The sequence below is a fragment of the Camellia sinensis genome, unplaced genomic scaffold (genome assembly GCF_055761805.1).
Source record: "Camellia sinensis isolate YWXY unplaced genomic scaffold, ASM5576180v1 Unanchor10, whole genome shotgun sequence".
Taxonomy (NCBI): domain Eukaryota; kingdom Viridiplantae; phylum Streptophyta; class Magnoliopsida; order Ericales; family Theaceae; genus Camellia; species Camellia sinensis.
The window spans coordinates 5,977,406-6,001,709 of NW_028128988.1; the positions used below are offsets into that span (position 1 = coordinate 5,977,406).

The 24,304-nt window shown below is 42.0% G+C and overlaps 1 pseudogene; it reads left to right on the top strand.

Moving 5' to 3' along the window:
• LOC145814405 (uncharacterized) overlaps positions 1-23,649 on the top strand; it is a 251,083-nt pseudogene extending 227,434 nt beyond the window's left edge.
• The last annotated feature ends 655 nt before the right edge of the window (positions 23,650-24,304 follow it).

Below are 24,304 nucleotides of genomic sequence, written 5' to 3' on the forward strand. Positions count from 1 at the left end.
AGCTTCCGTTCAGGCCCCAAGATTGAGTGACTAGGTTAAGGCCTTAATTTAGGTCGGTCATGTCCAAACTTTCAAGGGCAAGTTTGGGTCGTGACAGTATGGGTGATAGTCGATCGGTTAACTAAATTAGTGCACTTTGTACCTATGCACACGAGCAACTCAGTGGATTATCTTGCCGACCTTTATGTTAGGGACATAATTCGACTTCATGGGGTCCCTGTGACTATTGTTTCAGATAGAGATCCGCATTTCATGGCTTGATTGTGGCAAAGCCTATAGAATGCCTTGGGTACTAGATTGACATTTAACAATGCCTATCATCATCACACTGACGGGCAGTCAAAGCGTACCATTCAAATCCTAGAGGATATGTTTTAGGGTTGTGTTCTTGACTTTAAGGGGTCGTGGGAGAGGCACTTGCCTTTAGTGGAGTTTGCTTATAATAATAGCTTTCAGACGAGTATTTGCATGGCACCGTTTGATGCCTTGTATAGCCGACCGTGTAGATCTCCTGTGTGTTGGGCCGACGTGGGTGACACACCTATGTTAGGTCTTGAATTAGTCCAAGAAACAATGGAGAAGGTCTCACTTATCCGTAAGAGGTTGGTTTCGGCTCAGAGTCGTTAGAAAAGTTATGCTAACCATAGAAGGAGACCGTTATCATTTGAGGTAAAAGATCATATCTTCTTGAAAATATCACCTAGACGAGGTTTGATGAGGTTTGGGAAGAGCGGGAAGTTGTCTCCTAGATTTATTGGGCCTTTTGAGATTCTAGGGCGTATCGGGGAGGTAGCTTATCGTTTGGCCTTGTCGTCACAATTTTCTGGGGTTCATGACGTGTTTTATATTTGTATGCTCCAGAAGTATGAGTCGGATCCATCACATGTGTTGGATTGGACTGATTTAGAGGTAGATGAGGATGCCTCATATGAGGAGAGACTGGTTAGAGTCCTACATACACGGGACCAAGTCTTTTACAGTCTGCAAAACTGCTGAGAGTTTGAAATCTACACTCGAGCGATAATTTTTGCGCTCGAGTGAACTTTTACAGGTTTGAACTATTGGAAGAGGTGCATTGTGCGCTCGAGTGACCATTCTTGTGCTCGAGCAGTGTTTTCGTTTTGTGACTGGTCGCTTGAGCTACCATTCCTGCGCTCGAGTGGCCTACGCGTATATCAGTCCGAGAAAGTCACTTTTTGAGTCATTTTCTCATCTCTCTCTCTTTAAACATTCCAAAAACCTAGATCTACTATCTCTCTCTCTCTCTCTCTCTCTCTCTCTCTCTCTAAAACTCATCTTTAAACCTTCAAATACACTATCATCCATTGATCTCTAAACCATTGTCCTCTGGGAAAAATGGTAGAGCTTGCTTAGAGCTTGCTTTTGATTGGAGCAAAGTTGATTTTCGGCTTTGTCAAAGTTTCTTCACTCTCGCCCTTGTCTTCTAGCTTTGAGGTAGAGATTTCTCTACACTTTTGTATGGTTTTTAACTTAGTTATTTGCTCTTATAAAAAAAATATTGGGATTTGGGGATTTTTGAACAAAATCTACGGTTTTGGTTTAAAAATCAAAAGTGGGGTTTTCAAATGGGTTCTTAAATATGATTGTGTGTTTGTAAATGTGGTGAGTTATGATAAAATGGTGAATTTTTATCCTTGAAATTGATTTATAAAGAAAAGGGGATTTTTCCCTAAAATGTGAATATTTGATTATGTAAAAGAAAATGGAAATTGGGTTTTGTGAAATCGGAATGATGATGATGATAATGGTGGAGTTGGATATGCATTATCACTCCTATCTTGAAATTTTAGAAAGTTTATTTTTATTGAAAATTATTTGTGTTTAGAGATATCTATTTTGGGGCTATCGGTGGAGGATATCTATGATTGTTGTAGAAATTCCATGAGAATTAAGAGAATTGAAACTAATTTCTCATTCATTTGCATTGAGTATTGTTGAATTATTAACACATTGAAAATGTATATTGTATTGAGAAAAAAGGGTGAATACCTTGCTGAATCTGGGTAGGGGTGTGGTTGTAGTATTATGTTGGCCTATGTGTCCTTGGTGAAAGTCCAGAAACCCACGCGAATAGGTATCGAGCCTTCCGGTTAGTACTGGTAAAAATAGCATTGGTGGTGCTTGTATAGCCTACTGGCAAACACGTACCTAGAGATTCTCAGTGTTTATATCCACTGCCCTATTTTCTATTGTAAATGACATGTTTTTAAGAATTATGATATAAACTTGGCATTGCATGGTTTTGGAAAGAGATATAAAATGTTTTGGCATGAGCATTGCATATGCATTCACATTATAGCCTTGTCAAGATTCATACACTGTGTTAGAGTATCTCTGCTGGGCTTTAGCTCACCCTATGTGAAAAACTATTTTCAGGTGCTGATGATATACCTCCGCCAAAGCCATAGCTTGGGAAGACTTGGAGTTAAGAACTTCTTTTTGGTATTGTTGTAATTATTTTTGTGCAAGCCTAGAGTTTTATTTATATTGAGTTTCAAACTGACTTTTGTTGTAACCAAGTATCGTCTTGGACAGTTGTAGCCGATAGGACATTACTTTATTTGTTTAACTTTTAATTCGTTTTGCTTACTTGTGGCATATGCTATAGATTCAAGGTTCGGACTCGTGAATGTATAAATGCATGTGTTACTCTTTTTGTACACTTGAAGTATATGAATGGAAGGACTTTACTCTCGAAATATGTTGTTGTTTAATTAATTATTACTCTTGTTTTATTGTCATCATTTTCGGGGCGCTACAAAAATAGAGATGCAATGGTCAGATATCATAGCTTTGAAGGCAAACTGAGCGGGTGATGGGCCTGGATCTTTGACTGTCACGGTAATGTATAACATTTATATGGTGTTTCCCTTTACTTGCTGTCTCCATGCAACTGTACTGGACATGCGCACTTACTACAGTTAATATATTTTTTACAAAATTGTTAATGTAGACACTAGCATCCTCTGTGTGTTGCAGCTGGCTAGGTTTAGACACCCCATTTTTGACCGTCCTCAAGACTTGGACGTCATCATCTAAACACTCGATAATCATCCATGTTTGTGTTCGTCTTGAGTTCTTAGAGATTTCAGTTGCGCGCCTTGCCTCAAGACCTCTCGACTTGTTTGTTTTGTGCTTGGTTGTGTACCAAACACTTGTGTTTTTGCTTCTGAGGGCAGGGAATGGCTTGTTGGCCATCCCCACACCTCACCGGCCTTGGCTTGAGGCCATCGACCCTATTTTCTTGCTACCGGCCAAATATTTTGGTCGGTCGGCAATGTTTTTGGTCGGCCGGCCATTTTTGTTGGTCAATCAGCCATATTTTCCAACCGACCCCTTTCCATCTTCTTTTGGCAGATATTTTGGCATCCACAATACACCCCCTCCATACACGTGTATGGAGGGATTTGCTCCCTTATGTTAGTTTCTCCAAGAAGCTTAGGAATTGAATTCCTATAAAAGGAGGGCCTCTCCTCCCTTTCCAGAGGTTGAACAACTCTAAGATATAACTTATATATCACTCTCTCTCTATATCTCCCTCTCTCTCTATATTTGTGTGTGTAATAGTGTTCAAAAGGGGTTTTTGTTCTTAGTTTTGCACTAAAACACCTAGTGTTACACTATACTTTGGTTGCTGAGGTTTTAAGGGGTTGATTTTAGAGTTTTGAGTTGGGTTTTGATCAAAAAGAGGTGCTGGAGTTGGTGTTCTTGAAGTGTTCTTCAAGGGTGAGAACTTACCCTTTTATTTCCCATTTTTGCTTAAGGTTTTAGACCTATTTGCATATTGTTTCGAGCTTAGTGTGTAACTGATAAAAGTTCTATATTTTCATGCTTAAGATGTTTCATTAAGGTCATTTTTGTGTTGGGGGTTGTCCACCCCCTCTTAGGCCTTGTTTGGTCTCTTTTCGTGCCTTCCTCTTTGGGCTTTGTAACCCTTTTGTTTTGGCCTTCTCACCACTGAAATCCAGAGGATTTTCAGTGGTAGAGAAGTGGTTTTGAGGTCTTGTATAGGGGAGGGACACCCCTCTCCCCTTATGACTCATTTGCTTGTATTTAGGGCTCATAGAGGTAGCATGTTTGCATAGCTTTATTTGGCTCCATTTCAGAGGGTATTTGGTGTTAGTTTATCATGTTAGACCTCTGTTTCATGTTGGTTCTATGGCCTATTGTATGCATCATGCACTTGCTTTGTAATCCCCTCTATTGTCATAACATGTATCATGCATTTAGACCATCATACTTGCATGTTTTAGCTTGACTTCATGAAGCTTTTGGCCATGTTGTGACATGTTTAAGCTCTGTTTGGTGTTGATTCAGTCATGTTTTGCATGTTTTGTATAGCCACCATGTATCTTAGCTTGTTAGCTTCGAGTGTATGAGTCATGAGCATGCTTTATTTGGGTTATTTCAGTGATTTGGAATCATTTATCATTTATCATGCTATTTCAGTCCATGCTCCATGCTTGTATGCTTGCATTTACCATCCTTTCAAAGCTTTGAAGAGTTGTTCTTTTGTGCCTTAAAATAGGTCATTGTTCATGCCTTTTTGTTTAAGTCCTTGGGCTGCCATATCAGTGGGTTTTGGGGCTCCTTTTGGCATATTATAGCTCTGTTTTTCTTTGAATAATCCATGCCATGTGTGGTTAAGGTAGTTGTAGTGGAGTGCCCTCTTTGTGGCTTTGAATGCCCATCATTTTTGCACCCATTTCCTAGCATGTTTTGGCCTCATCCCATGCATGTTCTAGCATTATTTTGGCCTGCCATGGGACTGTTTTGGGTCACCTTGGTCCTTTGGGACTTGGTTGATATGGCCATGGTTCAAGTCCTTTGGCTAGCTTTGAGCTTTAAGTCCATTAGCATGCCATGCTTGTCTTGCTTAGTTGATTTGGCATCATCCTTTACATTTTCAGAGCTTGTCACGCTTGTGATTTGTCCATATTTGTCTCTTCTTAATGTGCTTGAGAGTCGACTCTTTTCATGCCTAAGTGTTGGACCTTCACATGTGCACGTTTGGGTGTGTTTTGTCCATCATTTCTTGGCACTTTGGCCATTGTTTTGGACATGGCTGAGGCCTATCCACCCTTAGTGTAAGTCCATGGATCATGTATTTATGTATTGTTGTAGGCTTACCGCATTGCATGCTGTCGCATCTTTGTGGTTGGTATCATTGTTGCACGCCTATGACTTTGTGTATTCACATATCTAGGTTGCATTATAGTATTGCATACTTGTTGCATTGCCATGATATTTGCATGTTAGGTTGCATCACATTGTATTTGACATACTCGTGTTACATTGCCTTATATTCCCATGTTGCATTGCATTGGTTACATGCTTTGCATTGTATATAGCATACATACATTGCATTATGTTTGGTTTGGGGTGTCAAACCAAACATGAGGAATGAGGGACGTTCGTACTTGAAGTGATGAAACGTACCTCAATCCTCAGTCGCCGACACTCTTGATTCAACATGTTAGAGTGTGTAGCATTCATTTGTTTTGTTGCATTCATTCATATTGATTTGCACACTTGACATCTTTGGCAATCGTGCATCGAAATGCGTGATTGGTGGCCCGAGGGTCGAGAGCCATACTCCCTTGAGTTCATAGCATGATAGGGAGGGTGGTCGTGCATACATTTGGCTTGCAAATTCCATGCCATGCACTGTCTGTCCTCTGTTGCAGCAAAACCAGTGTTCTGCAGGAAGAAATGGCCGGTCGGCAACTTTTAGTGCCGGCCGACTACCAATATCCAGCTGGTGATCCCATTTTTTGGTCGATGACCATATTTACATGGTCGGTGGTGTTTTCTCTTGGCCGGTGGCATCCCAAAGTACTCAGGGAGTGGTTCAGAAGCAACATTACGATTTTCACAATTATCAAAGGTGCAGAACAGTGCAAACAAAGGCAACAGAGGCATGGTAACGGGTTTCCGAGCAAGGCAAATCGAGCATGCATCATCCAATCATTTCGATGCGGAGCTGCGGCGGCCTTTTGAGTTTCATACTTAGTTTATTTGTAATTAATTTGTTAATTAATTAAGGGTCTGTAATAATTAATTAGCTAGAGTAGTTAATTATTTATTTGGTTTGTATTATTCTTCCGGACCCTCCGTTGAGAGGGCGAATTTGTAATAAGTGTGCGTGCATGTGTGAATGTCTTCCAACCCCCACTTCTTTCCCCCTTTTATTTAACCGCTTATGATGGTTAGTTTTAGGGCATATTTGATTTAGCATCCTTATGCTATGCATGTTTGCATCATTCATCGGTATTGCATGCAACGGGCTCGGCGCATCATACTAACTGCATTGTATTTAAATTCCAACTTGAATACATGTATCAAATTGCCGCATATCATATGCCATCTTAGATTAGCCGAGCATATTCTAATTGCATTTCGTATGTGTTGCATTAGCCATCTTAACATGGACTTGGATCATACATTTGATTACTAACATGTTCTTGTTTTGGCTCGGAGTACACTGTAAGTATTTATGCTTTAGCATCTTGCATGTGTATAAGTGTTAACATGACAGCATGCTTACCATGAGGCAAATTGCTTATGTGATATAACTGCCTGAATGCCTATGGGTGGAGGTTGGATTACTTGAATTGGAACAATTCATCAAATCCGCATTTTAGCCTACTTGCGAGTAGCAAACTTCAAACCATTTTCAAACAAACGGATATGCGATGCTTTGTTCCAAATTAGGCGACATAGTCTATACTTGTATGTTGTGCGCACTACATAGTAAATTCTAACCAATTAACCAGAATAAGAACACGTATGTTTTCAAAACTCGATATCATGCTTAGTACAGGCCGATCTTCAGATCGGGCGAGCGGGGGTGCTCATAGATGACCTTCCCCAATCGTACCCAAGTTCCCGAGCCGAGGCAACTTTGGTGATGACGGACACGTGGCCTTAGGCAACGAGTCAGGATTTCCTAAATCCCCCAAAATAAAATATTTAGGTGGCGACTCTGTATCTGGCAAAGCAGTCCATGTTTGGCACTTCTTTCTTAAAAATCTGTTTTCCAAAATGATTTGCCAGATTTAGACTCTTTGGTGATTTATCAGTCTTGCATTGCATATTGCGAGATCAGATTAAGAACCATGACATAATGAGTCTGAACTGTGGTAGCATGAAGCCCGAAGGCGCGTCCACACTAGGCTGTCCCATTTCTTCAAGGAGACGAATCCACAGCCTAGGAAGCATACCTTATGGCAGGCAATTGCAGATTTTACTGATGGACAAGCCAGTATACACAGGCAATTGCAGACGAATCGCGTGCACGCCTGATTGTTTGTTTTTCCTCCTCTCATGATTCCAGCATTGTTGGAGTATTTTCCCCTTTGCATTCACCATTGCATTTTGCATGCATTGCTTCGCGCTATCTTGCGCACCTTACATGTATCACACTGCTTTATGCATTCACCCTACTCACATTGTTTTGTGCACCTTTAGCCTGCACTATCTTGTGCACTCACCTGGTCTAGGAGACCTTAAATCCTCTAAAGGTGCAATTCCTTTGGTGTTTGTCGTACCCGAACGACTTCTAGTGGTCTGGTATAGCCACCTGCCTATGTTTGCGGTGAGTTCCTAGGAGACCAACTGAGACGGTGGAAACTAGAGTTCGAATGGCTTATGCCTAGAACGCAAAGGTTCGGGATTTTCGAGACTAAAGTCTGGTTTAAATACCCAGGGGTATATCCTCGGCTTGAAATCTGTATGGCAGCCCCATAGATTGAGATAGCATCTGTATGCGCATCAATTCTGGGTACTGATCCAACCTAGTCTGTCACCCTGTTGGAGAATACGGAAAGTTGCGACCATAGTCAGGGAGAAAAGTAGTACCTGTGGTTCAACCAAGAAGAAGTGAAAGATCCCCAGCAGCATGAGGTGAGTCATCGCCAATTGCCCCTGCAAGGTACTTTCACTTCTCAGCTACATTGTATTTTGTTATCTATTATGTCTATTGCATTGTATATAGCATTTATCGCATGCATTTACTGCATATTCAGCTGCATTGTCCATTCCATCGCTTGCGCCTTTCTATGTTGAGCTTGGTCTGGTATGTGCCCATACTTTTCACGTTGAAGCACAGTTATGAGATATTTTGTACGCACTTATTCCACTAAAGGAATTGTGGTTTGAGGGTGATGGCACCATTTCCGTGTTAGACGTGATTTGTTTGTGTCCATGCCTTTCCTAGGCAAGATAAGGTTTGGCCGTGGGCCTTATCCATTCCATCCATTGCATTTAGCTATTACATTGCATATGTACATAGTTTATATCGCATGCATTTACTGCACATCCATTGCATTATCCATCTATCTCTTGCACCTTTCCATGTTGAGCTTGGTCTGGCATGTGCTCATACCTTTCACGTCGAAGCATGGTTATGAGATTTTGTGTACGCACCTATTCCACTGAGGGAATTGTGGTTTGAAGGTGACGGCACCATCTCCGTGTTAGACGTGGTCTGTTTGTGTCCATGCCTTTCCTAGGCAAGATACGGTTTGGCCGCGTGCCTTATCCATTGCATCCATTGCATTTTATTTTGTCGCATCCAGCATTTAGGATCACGATCTCTCCTCAGCAGATCATTCCTCACTTATATCATACCACCCAATTACTTGTATTTTTTGTGGTCTCTCTACGAAACACATAGTTATGAGATTTTGTGTACGCGCCTATTCCACTGAAGGAATTGTGGTTTGAGGGTGACGGCACCATTTCTATGTTAAAAGTAGGTTGATTTTGCATCTCCATCCCTTTATGATATTTGTGTGGTTTTGTAACTGCTTGTGGTTTGATCATGATTCAATTGCATTGCATATCATTTGCATTGTTTCATTACATTGCATTGCATAAATCCTGAATTTTCAATCAAACCGGCTTCGCGTAGCGTATAAGTCCAATTTTACTACTGTGCCTATCATCAACAGCACGGTCATGACACGAACCGTTGCATTCGCCTCAGTCATAAGATTCAGGATCTTATTGACGAAGAGACCCTAGCTCCACCAAAAGGACCTCAGGTTAGTACTGACCCGTCACCTCTACATCTCAACCTCATCCATATGTTGCCGTCCACCTACGACCCCAGTGTATATATCACCCCGGCCCATCTACCCAAGCCTGAGGGTTTATCCCGGAAAGCATGGACTTATGCATGATGGGTGCATCTGAACCCCAATTATCTCAAACCCATAAATCCACTACTTCTGAGCTAATGAGGATGATCGAAGATCTTCAGAGAACTGTGGCAGATCTGGCCTTTGGAGTTTTGGCTCCGTCATCAACCGCATCACATACCAGGGAATTCATGTCAAATGGCTCCCTAACCTTGGGACGGGCTGCATTGGGAGAAGGCCAATCTCTTAGCAAAGTGGAGGCCAGTGATAAGAACAAGGCAGGGGCAAGCATTAGTCCCCATAAACATCTTCAGTGGGCTGTTGAGGCTTTGAAAACCAAAAGGCTGAACAAACAGCAAGTGATTGCAGTTGTTGCAAAGACTGTGGATGACACTTTCGCCACTCAAGTTGGGGGCAGTTTGAATCAAGGGGTAAGCCGGGAGAAGGGCCGTTGTACCAGGAATGTTCCTTTCAGCCCTAATCCCGTGATCGGAAGAGATCAGCAAACCCAGTCAGTGCCTGTCAATCCCTTTGCCAGTGCATCCAGCAAAACTCCACAAAGCTCAAAACACCCACCTCGGGGCCAGAGGGTGTTCACCCCACTGTACATGTCTCTATCAGCGGCCTTGAGGGTCCTGATTAGAAAAGGGGATCTGAAACCCCTGGAGCTGCGGCCACTGCCAGATAAACTTCCCCCCTCCCAAGATCCGGCCAAGTACTGTGCCTTCCATCAACAAGTCGGCCACGACACTGATAGTTGTTACTGTCTTCACCATGAAATACAAGATCTGATTGACAACAAGGTCATCGTCGCGTCGGGTCCTGCAAAGTCTATCGACACTGGATCAGTGAACTTGTGGGGGATAATGTGACTATTTGATCGGGGGATGAACCACCTGCGGATGGCGCTCGGTTTACTCCAGATATGGCGTATGGCACACACTGTTTTGAGTATTTCACGAATACTGGTTATTTTACATTCTGACTTGGGTATTGGGTCAGTCTTGTTGTTTTGTTTTGAGTCAGTCCTTTTGTACTGAGCCAGTCCTTTTGTTTCAGGTCTATCTTGTTGTATCGAGTCGGTCCTGTTGTATAGGAGTCGGGTGATTCCGGGGGTGTTACCTCTGACATCACTATTTTTGTTTTGTGTTTGTCTTTTTGCTTTCTTTTGAGTCTATTTCTGCCGAGGAGCCAGTTGTGCCAACAGATCTCAATGAAACTGCAGTGGTTTTTCATGCTTGCTTCTGCTTTGTGCCAGTTGTGCCAGAAATTTTGAATGAAACGACAGTACTTTTCGCCTACTTTTCTGTGCCTCGAACTCATTGCATTGACCTAAGTTTTTCAAAACCTTTTGAACATTGTGATGAAAACAAAGAGGAAGGAATTCCTTGGGATTTGTAAAACTTTGATCAAACTGAGAGAAAGAGAGTCGTGCTAAACCCTTAATGATTGAGATCATGCTTGTTAATGTGAGTACTGAGAAGGATCCTAGCTTGATCCAGATTGGTTCTACACTGTCTTCAGCGTGAGCGATTAGTCGCTTTCTTAAAAAAAATTCAAAAAATATTTTTGCGCAGTCCTGTGAAGACCTGTGTGGAATCACTCTTGAGATTGTGCAGCCTAGGATCGCTCTCAGCCTCAAGACTCGACCCCTCATTGTCAAACCTTGAACTTAAATTCAGAATGTTCAATGGTCAACTACAATGTGAGGCCTGTGTGGCCCGATTCAAAGCAGCCCTCGAACAAGAGGCAAGAAAGTCAGATCAAGAAGATCAGATGTCATCAAAAGAAGCTTGCAAAGCCAGATCAGAAGCACCCCTGGAACTAGGGGCAAAGAATTTCAAATGTGCTCGAAGAGCCGAAGATGAATCATTCCACAAATCAAAGAAGGTTGGCAAGAATACCAAATCCCATAAGGGAGGAAAGAAGACAGTTTCTGCTGAAGAGCAACTAATTTCCTATCCACAACACTAGGGCTAAATTCAGCCCCCATTGGACAGACTCCTACATCATCAGCGAACAGCAACCATTCTCCTGGATTCAAATGACTTCAAGATCTCAAAACCATTTGACATGGACAAAGCTACGCTTTTACCCTTGAGAGGCTCGCTGGGCCGAAAACCCGGAAGGGCGGCCCAGGCAAAAGTTAGAGCAAATGAAAAAAGAAAAGAAAAAAAAGAAGAACAAAAAAGAAAAAAGAAGGAAAATGCAAAAAAAAAAAAAAAAAAAAAAGAAAGAAAAGATGAAAAAAAAAAATGAAATAAACAGAAAAGAAGAACAAAGCTCGCAAGGTTGAAAACCCGCAAAGGGCGGCATTGGCAAAAGTTAGAGCATAAAAAGGTGAGGGTTAATACATGAGTGTACCTTACCCCGAACTACGTAAGGCTTGATTCCCATCTTTGGGATACGTAGGCAACCTCATTCTGAAGTCCAGCCGTGAAACAATTCAAATTCGACTGTGTCCATGTGATAGTTCTGGTCATCTTTATCTTCTCTGTATCCGAGAATTTAGTTGTAATTGTCACTGTGAGGACTGGTTGCAGTGTACTGCGGCGTTACCCAAACAAGAGGCAACTTTCCGTTGCCATACAGTGTGCCGTGGTGCTATTCAAACAAGAGGCAACTTTCCGTTGCCATGCGGTATCCTTCAGACAAAGGGGTAGTTTTCCATTCTTATGAATCCGAGGTTGTACATCTCAAGAGTAGGTTCCATGCTCGTCGAGCAGTGGCCGTTTGCGAAAATAGTTTTTGAGAATTTTTACTGAGATTGACTAATTCTCTCGAAAATTATTCCATTTTTCTAAAACTGGACCATTTCTTGGACCCAAAAAAGGAAAATTTTCAGTGCTCATAGCCTGACTTGCATGGTTTCAAATCAGAAAATCGAACAAGCGTGTTAATCTAACTCTTATTTTGGTCAAAATTGTTTTAGTAGAAAACAAAACAAAAAATGGTCAAAATGATGAACTAGGGGCACAGTTGAGTTAGGTGTTCTGTCTTTTCCCCGTTGACAATGCGTTTGCCAGAATGGGCACCATACTTGCCAAGAAGGGCACTCTACTTGCCAGACAAGGGCACCACTGAAGCTAACCGAAAAAGGGCAGAAAGCTCTCACATCCTCCAAGCAACGAGGTATCAAGCTAAGTGCGAAGCACGAATTGGAATGGATCAAGATATTCCATTCCCTCATCTGGACAGATCCGATCACGCCCAAACTCCCCAGCAGAGCATCGTCAATCGATGTCAGCTGCAGATTTGTTACACACCCAGTTGTAGCACAACCCCTCTGTGGGGAAACTCACTATTGTGAACAAGAATGGGAATCTGGTAGAACACCAAGGGCAAGAGCCCATAACTTCCTGCTTATCCATCAACCACCCAGGGGAGGGATAAGAAATGAGAGATTAGATTAAAGAATAGAGAGATGTGCGCTGAGAGAAAAAGTGAGAAAAGGGCTTTTTTAGAAAAAATAGAGCCTGGGGGCCGAGTGATGTGAGAATCACAAATAAGAAAGGGTAGGAAACAATACCCGAAGAAACAGGCTCCCTGTGCACGTCTGAGTGTCGTGTCTTTTGTTTTGTCTCAATTCTTATTTTGAGTCTTTTCGAGTGTTACTCGATGTGTTTAGGTTGTTTACCATTTGTTTTACACATATTGAGTTGTGGTGCGCTGCGTTCAGTGGTAGGCTCAATACCCGGTTGAGAACTCTTTTCTCAATTTCAATTTCAAAAATCGAATCGTTTTGTGCTCAGAGTGCTGTGCCATTCTCTACATTCGTGCAAAATATGTTCTTTTATAAAACCGCAGGGTTCGACCTAGGTCATGTGAGAACAGTAAAACCAGGACCAATCTGAAGCTATATAGGTTCCAGACTACAAAGCAAAAGAAAAGAGCGAAAATCGAAGCATCTGAGTGTGTTTCAACTTCAGAAAATTCCGTGATTGTATTCCGGATGTACCTTGTTAAGCCTTGTCAATACTCCGAAGTATGAATGTGCCTCTACCTCAAGCGCAAGATCAAGCCTGCTTCAAAGTTATGTACCCTTCCACCCGCATTGTAATGCACTCTTCCACTTGTATTGTCATGCACACCTTACTTGCATTTATTTGCATCTTGTGTTATCTATTGTTTATCCTTTTACGCTAAGCAGCGTTTGGGATCGTTGTCCTCCGGGACTTTCTCAAGTTGTGCTGGGCACGCACCTGATAGTTTGTTTCGGACCTCCTCTCACGATTTCAGCGTGATTTGAGTGTCTCTTTTCCTCACACGATTTTAGCGCGTTTGGAATGTATCTCGAGACGCGTGAAGTGCGAGCCCGAGCGGTTGTTGGACCTCCTTTCACGATTTCAGCGTGGTTTGAGTGTTCCTTTCCGCACACGATTTCAGCGTGTTTGGAATTTATCCCAGGTTGCGTTGTAGATGCGTTGGGCAGGTTGTTGGACCTCCTTTCATGATTTCAGTGTGGCTTGAGTGTCCATTTCCTCAAACGATTTCAGCGTGTTTGGAATTTATCCCAGGTTGCGTTGTAGACGCGCTGGGCAAGTTGTTGGACCTCCTTTCACGATTTCAGCATGATTTGAGTGTCCCTTTCCTCACACGATTTCAGCGTGTTTGGAATTTATCTCAGGTTGCGTTGTAGACGCGCTAGGCGGGTTGTCAGACCTCCTCTCACGATTTCAGCGTGGTTTGAGTGTCCCGTTCCTTACGCGATTTCAGCATGTTTGGAATTTATCCCAGGTTGCATTGTAGACACGCTGGGCGAGTTGTTGGACCTCCTTTCACGATTTCAGCGTGATTTAAGTGTCCCTTTCCTCACACGATTTTAGCGTGTTTGGAATTTATCTCAGGTTGCGTTGTAGACGCGTTGGGCGGGTTGTCGGACCTCCTCTCACGATTTCAGCGTGTTTGGAATTTATCCCAGGTTGCGTTGTAGACGCGCTGGGTGAGTTGTTGGACCTCCTTTCACGATTTCAGTGTGGTTTGAGTGTCCCTCTCCTCACACAATTACAGCGTGTTTGGAATTTGACTTAGGTTGCGTCGTGTGCGCGCCTGATTTTTTGTTTTTCCTCCTCTCATGATTCCAGCATGGTTGGAGTATTTTTCCCTTTGCATTCACCAATACATTTTGCATGCATTGCTTCGTGCTATCTTGCGCACCTTACCTGTATCACACTGCTTTATGCATTCACCCTACTCGCACTATTTTGTGCACCTCTAGCTCGCACTGTCTTGTGCACTCACCTGGTCTAGGAGACCTTAAATCCTCTAAAGGTGCAATTCCTTTGGTGTTTGTCGTGCCCGAACAACTTCCAGTGGTCTGGTATAGCCACCTGCCTGTGTTTGCGGTGAGTTCCTAGGAGACCAACTGAGACGGTGGAAACTAGAGTTCAAATGGCTTATGCCTAGAACGCAAATGTTCGGGATTTCCGAGACTAAAGTCTGGTTTAAATACCCAGGGGTATATCCTCGGCTTGAAATCTGTACGGCAGCCCCATAGATTGAGATAGCATCTGTATGCGCCTCAATTCTGGATACTGATCCAACCTAGTCTGTTACCTTGTTGGAGAATAGGGAAAGCTGGGACCATAGTCAGGGAGAAAAGTAGTACCTGTGGTTCAACCAAGAAGAAGTGAAAGATCCCCAGCAGCAAGAGGTGAGTCATCGCCAATTGCCCCTACAAGGTACCTTCACTTCCCAGCTACATTGCATTTCGTTATCTATTATGTCTATTGCATTGTATATAGCATTTACCGCATGCATTTACTGCATATTCAGCTGCATTGTCCATTCCATCACTTGCGTCTTTCCATGTTGAGCTTGGTCTGGCATGTGCCCATACTTTTCACGTTGAAGCACGGTTATGAGATTTTGTGTACGCACCTATTCCACTAAAGGGATTGTGGTTTGAGGGTGACGGCACCATTTCCGTGTTAGACGTGGTTTGCTTGTGTCCATGCCTTTCCTAGGCAAGATAAGGTTTGGCCGTGGGCCTTATCCATTCCATCCATTGCATTTAGCTATTACATTGCATATGTACATAGTTTATATTGCATGCATTTGCTGCACATCCATTGCATTATCCATCTATCTTTTGTGCCTTTCCATGTTGAGCTTGGTCTGGCATGTGCTCATACCTTTCACGTCGAAGCATGGTTATGAGATTTTGTGTACGCACCTATTCCACTGAGGGAATTGTGGTTTGAAGGTGACGGCACCATCTCCGTGTTAGACGTGGTCTGTTTGTGTCCATGCCTTTCCTAGGCAAGATACGGTTTGGCCGCGTGCCTTATCCATTGCATCCATTGCATTTTATTTTGTCGCATCCAGCATTTAGGATCACGATCTCTCCTCAGCAGATCATTCCTCACTTATATCATACCACCCAATTACTTGTATTTTTTGTGGTCTCTCTACGAAACACATAGTTATGAGATTTTGTGTACGCGCCTATTCCACTGAAGGAATTGTGGTTTGAGGGTGACGGCACCATTTCTATGTTAAAAGTAGGTTGATTTTGCATCTCCATCCCTTTATGATATTTGTGTGGTTTTGTAACTGCTTGTGGTTTGATCATGATTCAATTGCATTGCATATCATTTGCATTGTTTCATTACATTGCATTGCATAAATCCTGAATTTTCAATCAAACCGGCTTCGCGTAGCGTATAAGTCCAATTATCAAAGTCTTCCTGCATATCATTTGCATCCTGTCCCTGAACTACGCTGGTTTGTTTCCTTGAAAAGGGATACGTAGGCAGCCCGCGGGCACAACCATTTATTTATCTGTATTTTGTTTGATTGTCCAAGTCTTTGGCCTTGTCAAAAATGGTTCGTCTCTGGGCTTTGATATTCACTCCCGTCACTTCTTGACTTCCGAGTTCTGTCAAAGAGGGGCAACTGTAGACATCCCATTTTTGACCACCTTTAAGACTTGGGCGTTACTGATGGTTTACTTGGTGGAAAAAGGAGTGCGGGGCAAAGGTTCAATTTCTTCGGCAATGAGAGAGTCAAATCCCAACTTCATACCCCTCTTGGACCAAAACAATCTTGATCAAAAGATTTTAGATCTTAAAACCCTCTCTTTCAAAATGTTTTGAAAATAAAGTTCCTATGATGTTCCGACGCTCACATTTCGTTAAATGTTGCACTTTTCGGCAAACCGAGCAAGGACAAAGTGGAGATAAATGAAAGAGAGATGAAATCTTTGAAAAATCTTTCAAAACACTTTGTTTAGGGGGTTGGAGTTGAAGAAAAGAGGAAAGGAGAGAAGAAAACTAGTTTAGGAGAAGTTCGGCATGAATCCGGGTAGGAGAGAGTCGAGCAGCCCTCACTGAATCGGGCTTATTCATTTGCATACTTGGATTTTAGCTATGAGCCACCACCGTTGGAAAGCTTACTTTCGAGGCTTCATTTGGCACTCAAGAATCTCCTAAAGCCAAGTCCGAGTGGGCGAGATATGGTTGGTTGAAGTGGGGGATCAATCTGGTTGGATCGAAACTGCGCGGCTTCACCGAAACGGGCATAACTTTTTGCACAGAAGGAATTTGATGCAAGGTCGGGGCCATTGGAAAGCTAACTTCTGGGGCTTCAATTTGGACACCTACCGACCACTTTTTGACCTTGGAAGCCACCTACCGGCCACCAAAATAGCCGACCGGCCAGAAAAACTAGTCGGCCGACCAAATAAGTAGCCGGTCAACCAGAAAAAGTAGCCTGCTGACAAATTGACTGGTCGGTGGCCTTCCTGCGTGTTCTACAGGCTGAGTGGATGCCAGCTATGCCAGCTGGTGAGCACAGATTCTGTCCTCCATACACGTGTATGGAGGGATTTGCTCCTTGAGTTAGCTTCCCTTGGAAGCTTTACATTGCATTTTCCTATAAAAAGGAAGCCTCTCCTCCCTTTCCAGAGGTTGATCAATCTGAGATATAGCATATATATATCACTCTCTCTCTATATATATCTCCCTCTCTCTCTACATTTGTGTGTGTTAGAGTGCCCTAAAGTGAGTTTTTGTTCATTCTCTTACACTAGAACACCTTGTAACACACCATCTTTGAGTTGTTGAAGTGTTAGGGAGTTGTTTGAGGAGTTTTTGAGCTGGTTTTGATCCAAAAAAGCTGCTGGTTTGGTGTTCTTGAAAGAGGTCTTCAAGGGTGAGCCACTTACCCTTTTATTCCCTTTTTTTTGTACAAGCTTTGAGCCTATCTTCCATTTTGTTTCGAGCTTAGCTATAAACTGAAAAAAAAAAATTGTATTTACTTGCTTAACATGTTTGTTTAAGGTCATTTTGGTGTTGGGGGTCGTCCACCCCCTCTTAGGCCTTGTTTGGCCTCTTTTTGAGCCTTATCGGTTGAGCTTTGGAACTTTCGTGTTTTGGTCTTCTCACCACTGAAATCCAAAGGATTTTTAGTGGTGATGAAGTGGTTTTGAGGTCTTGTATAGAGGAGGGACACCCCTCTCCCTTTGTGTCTCATATGCTTTTGTTTTTGGCTCATAAGGGTAGCATGCATGCTTAGTTGGTCTTAGCATTTTTTCAGTAGGTATTTGTTGTTAGTTTGGCATATTATACCTCTGTTTTGAGTTGGTTCAATGGTCTCTAACATGCATCATACACTTGTCTTGAAATCCCACCATTTGGCCTAACACGCATCATGTTGTAACATGTCATTTTAGCATGATTTTGATTTGGTTCCAAGAGGGTTTTAGCACTGTTTTGCCATGCTTGAGGTCTGGTTTTGGTTGTTTTGATCATGTTTTCCATGATTTGTATAGCCATCTTGCATTCTAGCTTACTAGCCTTGGGTGTGTGGGACACTAGCATGCTTTACTTGGCTTGTTCTCATGATTTGGCATCATTGGAGACCATATTTCAGTCCATGTTCCATGCTTGCATACTTGCATTTTACATCCCTTTCATGCTTTGAAGAGTTGATGGCTTATGCTCCATGTTTAGGCCCTTGTGCATGCATACTTGTGTGTGTGTTTTCATGCCTTTGTTGCATCATTTTGGCCACTGTTTTGGGCCTACTTGAGAGTTGTCCACTTCGGTTTAAGACCATTTTAGCATGTTGTTGCATGCTTGCCTTTCATGTTGTTGCACATTTGGCCTTGTTCCATGTTTGTTACATTGCATTTTGCATGTTTGACACATTGCACATTTGCATGTTTAGGTTGCATCCCATTTGGCATGTTTGGTCCCCTTAGCTTCATGTGCATACTTGAGCTACTTCGCATGTTTGAGCCATGTTGCATACATGCATTACGTTTTGCTTGGTTTGGGGTGTCAAACCAAGCAAGAGGGGTGAGGTGTGTTCATACTCCAAGTGACGAAACACGTCTCAACCCTCGGTCGCCGATGCCCTTGATCTCAACATGATATGGCATGAGGCATTCATTTGTTTTGTCGCATGCATTCACATTGATTTGCAAGCTTGGTGCCTTTGGCCATCATGCATCGAAATGCGTGATTGATGGCCCGAGGACCAAGGGCCACACTCCCTTGAGTCCATAGCATAATTGGGAGAGTGACCATGCACACATTGCTTTGAAATTTCCATGCCATGCACTGTCTGTCCTTTGTTGCAGCAAAACCAGCGTCTCGCAGGAAGAAATGGCCGGTCGGCCACTTGCAGTGCCGACCGACCACCAATATCCAGTCGGTTACCCCATTCTTGGTCGATGACCTTATTCGCATGGCCGGTGGTATGTTCTCTTGGCCAGTGGCATCCATAAGTGCTCGGGGAATGTTTCAGAAGCAGCCTTAGGATTTTCACAATTTTCAGATGTGCAGAACAGTGCAAACAGAGGCAACATGTGGCATGGCAACGAGTTTCCGAGCGAGGCGAATCAAGCATGCATCACCCAATCATTCCGAGGCGGAGCTGCGGCGGCCTCTTGAGTTTTCATACTTAATGAATTTTGTAATTAATTTGTTAACTAATTAGAGTTTTGTAATATTCAATTAGCTAGTGTAGTTAATTATCTATTTGGTTTGTATTATTCTTTCGGACCCTTCGAGCGTGGGCAATTGTGTAATAAGTGTGCGTGCATGTGTGCATGTCTTCCAATCCCACGTCTTTCTCCCTTTTATTTACCAGCTTATGATGGTTAGTTTAGGGCATGTTTCAATTAGCATACTTATGCTCGCATGTTTGCACCCATCCATCTGTCTTGCATGCACCAGGCTCGGCGCATCATACTAACTGCATTGTACTTCAATTCCAACTTGAATACCTGTATTGAATTGTCGCATCTCATATGCCAGTCTTAGGGTAGCCGAGCCTATCTTAGTTGCATTTTGTCTGCGTTGCATTAGCCATCTTAACATGAACTAGGATCATGCATTGATTACTAACTAGTTTCTTGTTTTGGCTTGGAGTACACTGTAAGTGTTTATGCTTTAGCATCTTGCATGAGTGTGAGTGTTACCATGACAGCATGCTTGCCATGAGGCTACTTGCTTATGTGATATAACTGCCTGAATGCCTGTGGGTGAAGGTTGTATTGTTTGAATTGGAATAATTCATTGAAATCCGTGTTTTAGCCTACTTGCGAGTGGCAAGCCTCAAACCAATTTCCAAACAAACGGATATGCGATGCTTTATTCCAAATTAGGCGATCTAGTCTATACTTGTTTGTTGTGCGCATAACATAGTAATTTTAGGCTTAATAATTGGAATAAGAGCACATGTGTTTTCAAAAACTTGATATCATGCTTAGTAGTGGCCGATCTTTGATCGGGCGAGCGGGGGTGCTCATGAAATGACCTTCCCCAATCGTACCCAGGTTCAAGAGCCGAGGCAACTTTGGTGATAACGGACACATGGCCTTAGGCACGAGTCAGGGTTTCCTAAATTCTCCGAAAATAAAATATTTAGGTGGCGACTCTGTATCTGGAGAAGCAGTCCATGTTTGGCACTTCTTTCTAAAAATCTGTTTTCAAAACGATTTGTCGGATTTGGACTCTTTGATGATTCATCGGTCTTGCATTGCACTCTGCGAGATTAAATACAGGACCGTGACATTGAGTCCTGAACTATAGTAAGCCCAATGAACAAAAGGGGGGATTTTCCCCCGAGACGTTCGGGACGTCTACAGCAACAAAGAGGCAACCCATCATTTCCCTTCGAAGGCCTCCAGCGACGGTGACGGCGACGCAAGGAGAGTTCGGGTGAGTGCTCTTCATCTTCTTCTTCTTCTCCTTCTTCGTCTTCATCTTCTTCTTCGCCTTCCTCTTCTTCGTCTACATCTTCCACCCTCATCTTCTTCGTTTCTTCTTCTTCGTCTCATATATTTTTTGTTTTGCAGATCAGCAAGCATCTGGTTTTGTCCCTTCTTGCATCTCTTCGTCTTCCCTCCGGTGAGAAACTGGTTAGAATTTTTGGGTGCCCCTGCATATCAGCAAACAGCAAGCAACTGGTCAGAATTTTTTTCTTCATCTCCTTGTTTCTTCATCTCTTTGTCTTCATCTTTATTTTTATTTTATTTTTATTTTTTTTTCTTGTTTCTTCTTTCTTCTTCAGAGAGGTAGAACCTGGTCAGAGAGGTAGAACCCCAAAAAAAATTAGAGAAGTAGAACCAAGTTATTCAATCATACTTAGAACAAAAAAATTAATAATCAATCATACTTACAGAATGTTAATAATCAAAAAAATTAATTAGAACAAAGTTATTCCTCAACAGAAGAATGTTAATCAAAAAAATTAATTAGAAGTTTAGAACAAAGTTATTCCTCGACAGAATGAAAAAAATAAAAAATAAAAAATAAAGTTTAGAAGTTTAACCATAATTATAAAAAAAAAAAAAAAATATATCGGCGTACCGCAGCAATACCCGTATCATACTTTTTTCAAATTTTGCCGTATCGACGTACCCGCACTCGTACCCATACCGTACTCGTACCCGCACCTGTGCTTCCTAGATTTTAAGTGACAATCATTGTTGCAAGAGTATTGTTGTTATTAACAGTTACTTCTTGTTCGTAGCTAGATGCATGAAGCTTTGTCTACTTTGCAAAACAGTGTGACAGAAAGTATGATTCATCATTCATCTTAGCCTTAGGCTTGACTTTTTTTAATAAATATTGGCTCTTGTTGATGTGTGCCTTTAGGCACATGTTAAAAAAAAGCTTGAAAGGCATTGTGCATTCTTTAATGCACTCATTGTCATGGTGATGTACAACTTTTTTAAGCATCTTAACATGTGCCCTAAAGACACACATTAACAAAATTCATAAATATTTTGTCCCCCTCTTTTTTTCTTTCTATATTTATTATTATTATTATTATTATTATTATTATTATTATTTATTCTTTTTTTTTTTTGTAAAATGTTTATTGCTTGGATGTGCTCTCTTTCCGGAATAATACACATCCAGTATACCTTAAGATGTGGCATGGCTAGCTGGGGTCTGGGCAAGTTTGGCTCCTCTAAAGATGTAGTTTATCTGCTGGCTTGCTTGGAGAGGTCGAATTAAGACATCTTGCTTCCTCCAAAGGATAGGGGTTCTACCTCCCAATGCTCAGATCTAGTGTGTATTTTGTCAATCTGCGGAGGAGTCTTTGGAGCATGTGTTGCTGTTTTGTCCTCTGGTTTGGAAGTACTGGGCAGCCATGGCTAGCTGGTGGGATCAGAATCTGGTCATCCCTAGTTCAGTTGAGGGCCTACTCCATTGGTGGTCAGGGGGTATAGCAAAGTCTTGGGCAGATAGAGCATGGCAGGCAGTCCCAGCATTAGTGTTGTGGTCAGTTTCGAAGACAAGAAACGAGTGTATATTTAAGGGAGAAACTCCAGATTTTGCAGGATTATGTGAATGGATGAAACTGCAGATTGCTCTGTGGGTGAAGTGGTCATTCAAGGTTGATTATTCAGTCCATGACTTAGTTTCAAACCTATACCAGATTAGGTTGCTTGTGTGAAGACTTCTCAGCAATCGGTTCAGACAGAACAGAGGTATGGTAGTTGCTGGGACCACTCTTGGGTTATCAGGAGGTCTGAGGGGACGGAGATATGGCTGCAATCACAGTAGGCTGCAGGTTGGAAGTTCTTCAACTTGGGTTCTGTATCTTTGTGGCCTGCTCTGTGGGTCAGTGTGATGCTAGTTCAGGGTTGGGTTTAGATCTGGGTTGAGTTTGCTGTGTTGGTGCTGGGTCTGCTGTTGATTGCCATGCATAGATTGTTGCTGTGAAGTTGCTGTCCAGATTTATCAGAACAGTGAATTGGTCTCAATCTGAGTGCTGCATTTTGCTCTGAATCTGTGTGGGGATTGGTATAGTTTCTCAGCAGTGGTAATGTGGAATGGAACTTCAAGCCCAGATGGTGATTCTCTTTCTGAGCAGGATGGTTCCCTCTTTTGGTGTTTTACCAATAGTGTAGATTGGTGCTTATCTGTCTCCTGTTGTAGTCTGCTTCTTATCTGTCTCCAGTTGCAGTTTGGTGCTTATCTCTTCTGTGTAGGCTTTTTCTGTTTCTTTTTGTGTTGCTGTTGGTTTCTCACCAACTGGCGCTTGGAGTTTCAGTTAGCTCTAAGCTCCACTTTATTGATGTCATGTATCCTTTTTTGCATACTTTCATTAATAAAGTTTTTCTTTGCCGATCAAAAAAAAAAAAGATGTGGCATAACTGATGATTCAAGGATCACCAGTGAGAGGAATGCCATTAGGATGTTAACCACGCAAGAGAATTATTATCCGGCAAGGGGGAGAGATGCAGTACGGATGCAAGTTGGTCTCGACAGATTCAGCACCCGCATATATATACACTTGTGGCAACCCTTGGGCATTGACACTTCTTGTTTGATTGGGTGTGAGACGTCAATGAGCATAAAATACTTCCATGGAGTTGTGTCCTTTGGTGTTCAAATTCAAATTTGAAACCAACCCAACTCTACTAGGCGACTGTTCTCCTACAGGAAAGGTTTCTCACCACCGCTCCAAGTGCTTGACCAGGTACAAAAGGATCACCAAATTATGGTGTGGTCACCTCTTATGTCTTCAATAAAGATATCCTCCATCCATATGCATGAGTTTATCGTATTGACACATTTGTGCGATGCACTCCTTTTTTTTCTCTATTTTGTTTCAGACGTGTGTCTGTAGCCATGGTTCTTAACCTCTGAACATCTGACATGATGCACTTAGCCAACATTTTCTGCAATGCACACAAGGCCTGTTAAACAAATACTATGAGAAATTAATCTAGTGTGATATGCATCTCAATCTTGTTAGCTGACAGCTAGAGATGGTTTTAGATTCACCATATTTTGATGCACAAGGCTTTGTTTCCAAAGATCCAAATGAATCCGAAGCCCAAGAAGTTGATCAATTGGAGACTACCAAAAGATCACCTAGCTCTGGCTTCCAAGTTGTGGCATCACCATCCACAGCAAAGTCTTGCTCCTTGAAGATTGAAGAACAAAATTCTGTTGGTATAACATCGGAGCATTCTTCTCCCGAAGCTCCTTCCCCTAGCTCAGGAACAATATGAACTTGGGATTTGTTTTTGAATGTGTTGATACATGAGTCTTTTTATATACATTTTGGGAGTGCTTCGGTTATTTTTCAGACTGAGTACTTTTCTTTTTTTATTAGAAGAAAACTTCAAGTATCTAGCATTAAAAATGAATAAGTAAATGAACTACAATTGAAACTACAAGTAAATCTTAGCAAAGAAGTACGGAACTGAAAATTTATTTAGAGCAATGGGCTGGTTTTGAACATTTGATATTCATCAGAAAATGTAGTTTTAAACATTGTTTTCAACTAGAAATTTTAGATTTCTTTTTATATGTAAAATATCATTAGAAGGCGCCAAAGCCGTGCAACAGAGCAACCTCTATACACTTGGAGAAAAATACAGCACAACACCACAACTAAGCTCTCCTATAAATTCAACAAAAGAAAAGGAAGATTAACAAAATTGCTCTTTAGCCAAAAATGAACACTAAAAATTCCTGAATTATATACCATCTACATTCTAGATTTTTTATTTTTAAATTTCCGCAAATATCATAACCTTAGTCAAGGTCAAAATTAATGCTGCAGCCAACTATTGTCTACCTGGCAGATAACATGGCTAAGTTGCATGACTGAATGTGTTCTTAATTTCTATCCTCGTGTCAAAAGTGACCGAAAAATACTTG